Source organism: Zingiber officinale, chromosome 1B, assembly GCF_018446385.1.
Source record: "Zingiber officinale cultivar Zhangliang chromosome 1B, Zo_v1.1, whole genome shotgun sequence".
In the NCBI taxonomy this organism is placed as follows: domain Eukaryota; kingdom Viridiplantae; phylum Streptophyta; class Magnoliopsida; order Zingiberales; family Zingiberaceae; genus Zingiber; species Zingiber officinale.
In genome coordinates this window covers 121,428,553-121,434,552 of record NC_055986.1, presented here as the reverse complement: position 1 = coordinate 121,434,552, position 6,000 = coordinate 121,428,553, and positions in this window count along the sequence as shown.

Here is a 6,000-nt window from a genome sequence, read left to right as displayed (position 1 = left end):
ACCCAGATCGAGGCGAGCAGAACCGGAGCAAAGAGCCCGGACCAAAAAAGTCAACCATGTTGACTTTTGTGGGTCCGAGCACTCTGAGCCATTTCGGGCGCCCGGAACCCTTCCAAGCACCCAAAACTCAACTCTTATCAGAATCGACGTATACGTTGACTAACGTGTCGGGGATAGAATTCTATCCCACTCCAGGCGCCCAGAACCCTTCCAGGTGCCCGAAACAATACTATAAATATAGCTATAATTTCAGTAGTTTAGACAACAACTTGTAATTCATTTCTTTCTGTTCTACTTTCATTTGTGAGATGTTAACGTTGCAAGAGGAAACTCTGCTCGAAGGAGATCGTCATAAAGTGTGCTTCATTTTCCTTGGAATAACAATCTTTTGATTACAAATCAAGTAAGTCTCCTTGTGTTTCTGTCTCTGAAATTAGTCTCTTAGTTTTTTATTACAAGTGTTCTTCATTAAGCTATAAGTCGAGAAAGGGTTGAGTTTGTTTTTGCAGGGTAATTCACCCCTCCCCTCTTGCCAGCCACCAAGGGACCAACAAGTGGTATCAGAGCAAGAACACTTCAAAAGGACTAACCGCCGACCGAAGTAAAGAAACCAATGGTCGGACCAAGCATCGTTCCACCAAAATTCGAGGGAGACTTCACACACTAGAAATGCTGAATGGAGGTATTTCTAAAAACTGACTTTGAGATTCGTTTAATAATCAAGTATGTTTTTGTAGCTCCTACGAATCAAAATGGAGAGGAGAAGGAAGAGAGTCTATGGACGAAGAAAGAACAAAATGATTCTGTAGTAAATAATCGAGCGGAATATCACTTGTTGAGCGTGCTGTTGCCTCAAGAAGTCAACCGCATCGTGAGCTACTCGTCGGCCAAAGAACTCTGGGAAAAATTCCTGGAACTCTATGAAGGCACATCCGAAGCCAAGCTCACAAGATAAGACATACTTCAGAATAAACTGACGAATATCCGTCTGGAAAAAGGTGAGAAGGTAGTCGATCTACACGTGAAGGTCAAAGAACTAATCACCGGACTCGAAAACCTCAGTGAAACGGTAACCAACCGGGACTCGATTCGCTACGTACTCAATGCCTTTCCCAAGACTCCAGAATGGACGTCAATAATCGACGCCTACTACATCTCAAAGGACCTGGAGGTAAGTACCCTAAAGGAACTCTTTTTTACTCTAGAATTACATGAAACTAGATGTGTAGGTACAACAAAAGAATCAAGCTAGATTATGGCACTAAATGCAACCAAGAAGGATGAACCCGAGTCAGACTCAGAAGAAGGTTAAGAAGCTTACATGGTAAGGAATTTCAGAAAATTATTTAGATCTAACAAATTTAAAGAAATGCAAAATAGGAAAAATCCAAGAAATAGAAGAAGAGTTCGATGCTACTAGTGTTAAAAGGAAGGACACTTAAAAGATGACTGCCCAGAACTCAAAAAGGAAAAAGGCAAGATGTCCAAGAAAAACAAGCACAAGACTATAACTGCTACTTGGAACGACAGCTCATCATCAGAATAAAAAATAAAAGAATATGTCGGACTAGCACTGATGGCAAGCCATGAAGAGGGAGCGACTTCAGATGAATGCAGTAAAGCAAGGGGAGAGTCAGGCTTCAAGTCTGATATGGTAAGTGAGATATGCCTCTTGCCTCCTGATCAACTCTATTTTGATATTAAGTTTATGACAAAATCTATGTACAAGTTAAAAAATAAAAATTAAAAATTAAAAATTAAAAAAAAATTAAAAACTTAGAAATAAAAAGAATTTTAGCAAAATAATGCCTGATAGAAGATTTTGAAAAAGTAAAACTTGAAAATATTAAATTAAAAGAAGAAATAGAAAACTTGAAAAATTATGCATGTTCAAATATTTCTATTTTTAGAAACTATAGAGGATTAAGCTGGTACTATAGATTTCACAAAGGTCAGATAAAAAAAGTAACAAAATCTTATATCCCTAGAAAATACTTAATTAACCCTATACGAAGGAACCTATATTGGGTTCCAAAAACTTGTTTAAATTAAAAAGTGAAATTAGACTTAGAGCATTCAGATAAAAGATTAAATATTTGAATTCATTAAAAGACTTTGCCTAGAAATGGTTGATGATCCAATAACCAAAAAGGTCTAGTGCCTCGTCACAGCTTGGAAGTCAATTTCTGAATTAAATATTTAATTGACAAACTGATAAGCATGAAATAATTAATTAAATTCAATGCTTTCAATATTTGTCAAAGGTTTAACATGTGTTAAAAAAAAATTTAAAAACTTTTTCAAATTTCACTTAGAAATTTATCTTTAATTGTAAACTTCATTTAAATTATTTTTGTTAAAACTTATTTTTTCTGTTTAACTTAAATTTTTTTTTAAGTTATTTTATACGGTGCATAAAAATTCTATCTTTAAACTTAGAAAAAAAAATTCTGCTTGAAATTTTTTAACTTCACTTTAAAACTTTTTCAAATTTTAAATTATTTTTGTTAAAACTTATTTCTTTTCTATTTAACTTAAATTTTTTTTAAGTTATTTTATACGGTGCACAAAACTTCTATCTTTAAACTTAGAAAAAAATTTCTGCTTGAAATTTTTCTGCACAAACATCAGAATTACCCTTAGACCTATTGTGATACCCCATTTTTTTAATGTGATCAAAGAGGGAGAACGAACTATTAAGTCTAGGGGGAGGTATTATCCAAATTTCAAATTGTAAAATCTTTTTTTGCACTTATTTGCAAAATTATTTATTTTTACATTATATTTGTTTACCCTAACTTAACTTGGGTTGCTCACATAAAAAAGGGGGAGATTATTGGAACTCCAAGGTTGTTTTGATGTGATTAAACAAGTTAAGTTAGGTCATGTTTAGTTTAATCCATGTGTCTAAGTGTCCAGGAGCTTAGGAGCACAAGAAGTCGAGCGGAAGACGCGGCTAGCGAGAAGGATGGCATGGGAGAGAGCCGACGAGCTCGGTGCGTCCAAGGGATGAGGTGCTGCGGAAGAGTATACTGGTAGATGAGAAGAACGTATGCGACGTTCGAAGGACGAGAAGTCGGGGAGGAAGGCTGCTTGAGGAGAAAGCCAGAAATTATGTTTGAGTGAGCCCCATTCAGGATGACCGAGATCACTCAAGTGAGCGGAACCAGAGTGGAAGACTCGAACCGAGGCAAGCAGAACCGAAGCAGAGTGGCCGGACTGAAAAAGTCAACTGTGTTGACTTTTGTGGGTCCGGGCGCCCAGAGTCCGGGTGCCCAGAACTTAACTCTTATCAGAATCGACATGTACGTTGACTGACGTGTCGGGAATAGAATTCTATCCCACTCTAGGTGCCCGGAACCCTTCCAGGCGTCCGAAACAGTGCTATAAATATACCTCTGATTTCAGTAGTTCATACAACAACTTGTAATTCATTTCTTTCTGTTCTACTTTCATTTGTGAGCTGTTAATATTGTAAGAGGCTACTCTGCCCGAAGGAGATCGTCATAAAATGCGCTTCATTTTCCTTGGATTAGCAATCTTCTAATTACAAATCAAGTAAGTCTTCTTGTGTTTCTGTCTCGGAAATTAGTCTCTTAGCTTTTTATTACAAGTGTTCTTCATTAAGCTATAAGTCGAGAAAGGGTTGAGTTTGTTTTTGCAGGGAAATTCACCCCTCCCCTCTTGTCGGCCACCAAGGGACCAGCAATCTATACATCCAAAACTAATCATCATGCAATATGACCCCAATGTCATATTTCCAAGCATGAAACACAACTCATGTGTGCCAAACCCTTAGGTTTGAGACTCAAATCCTTCTCTAAACTACTTTGACACATTCCATGGCTTTTCTAGACTCCCAAGCAATACCCACTTGAGATCCATTGGTCATAGGTTCCAAATTGACTCTTTGAGCTTCCCCTAGAGCTCTTATCCTTAGTCACCTCCCTAGATGACCCATCTATTGTGGCTAAACCACAATTATACCCCTTAGAAGATTTTCTTATCTTCTTGACCTTGGACATAGCATCCTTGCCATATTTATATGCAACCCTAGCATATTTCTTTTCCTTGGCCTTAGATGACTCTCCTTTGCCATTATCATTTACCACCCTAGCATATGATTTCTCCTTGGCCTTGGAGGAACTAGATCAATATCCCAAACCTGATCTATTATTCTAGGGTCTTTGACTACCCAGCACCATACCTAATCCCTTAGTTCCAATATTGAATCTCTTAAGGAATTTTTCTAACTTATCATGCTTTGCCTTCAAAGCTTGATTTTCCTTTTTTAGGTTCCTAAACCTAGAGTCAACATGTCCACCTTGGACATTCCTAGACTTACCCTTCCTAGGCATGTGTCTCCCCTTCTTGGAATTAATGTCTTGGTTCTTCATTACCTTCTTCTCCTTAGGTAATGAGAATTTAACTTGTCTAGGTCTATCATACATAGGTCTCTTAGGGTTATGATTTACATTTATCCTACTCCTATCATGATATCTAAAATCAAAATTTTACGTGGGTAAATAATGAAAATTATTTTTAGCATGCATGGGAGAATAAACATTTGAATTACTATTTAAATTAGGGTACACCTCCATTACCCTTAAAGCTCCCCCTTGACTTGAGTTCTTCTTCTTCTCCCATTTCTTCAAATGCTCCAACTTTTTGAGCTCCCCCTTGCTTGGGCATTTTTTGTGGTAGTGTCCTTTCTTACCGCATGTGAAGCATCTAATATGCATTCTCCTCTTTTAGGCTTCTTCATTCCTACAACCCATATTAGTGTTTAAATTAACTTGAATGGGTTTAGGAGTTACCTTCTTCTTACCCAATGGACACCTACTCTTGTAGTATTCCTTCTCATTGCAACTGAAGCAAATGATGTGGTCTTTCAACTTATCTTCGGTGGAGATGCTCACTAGGTTGACTACTTCCAAGACATCTTCTTCATCCATCTTGGCTTCTTCTTTAACCTTTGAGGATGTTTCTTCATCCACACTTGTGGATGACATTTCTTCATCCTTCTTCTCTTCGGAAGTTGAACACACGTGATCATCCAGTTGCTCCTCCTCCATTTGAGCCACTTCATTCCTTTCTTCAGATTTCTCCTCTTCGTGTGTAGGCTTGAGTTCTTCACCTAAAACCATCTTTACCTTGCTTCACAACTCATGGGCATTCTTGTATTCACTTACATGACTTATCACATTAGAAGATAAAATATCTATCAAAATTGATGTTACCTTATCATTTGCCTTTAATCGTGAGGTTTGCTCTTCCATCCAATAGCGTGGTCGGAGTTTCTTCCCTTTCTTATCTTTTGAAACTTCAAATGGTTCCTCGACAACCATCATGGTGCCCCAATCCGTCTCGAAGAAGTTCTTCATTTTCACCATCCAAAAGGTGATGTCCCATAAGCCTCCTTCATACTTCAGCGGTCCTATCAAGTCGGTCATCTTCTTAAGTGTTTCTCTTCTCGATGGTTAGCCCGGTGAAGTGTGACCTTGGCTCTGATACCACTTGTTGGAGATCTTGTGGCCGGCTAGAAGGGGGTTGGATAGACAGTGCCCCCAATTGATTGCTCCATATGTATTCATTAGCATAGCGGAATGCAAAGAATACAAATATGAATATGAAAGCTAAGCTAAAGATAATAATAAAGAACAAGCAAACCGCTAACACGTTTCCTTTAACTTAGTTCAAAAATTAGGGCTCCTACACCACGGCTATCCGTAAGGTGGACGATCCCTCAATCCTTCAGTGGATTAGCCCTTGACAAACTTCATTTTTCTCAAGTCTCCTTGTAGGTGGAGAAATCTCACCACAACACACACAAGACCTCTTAGATTACACAAGTACTTGAGAACTAGTTGACTACTAATTAGGTTTTAACCAAGTATAATTTCGTCACCTTGGCCAACCATCCCAAGCTCCATCTTATAGAGTTTGGGAAGAAACGACAAGGTTGTTTACTGTTACTAGTCGATTGGTCCTTGCACCAGT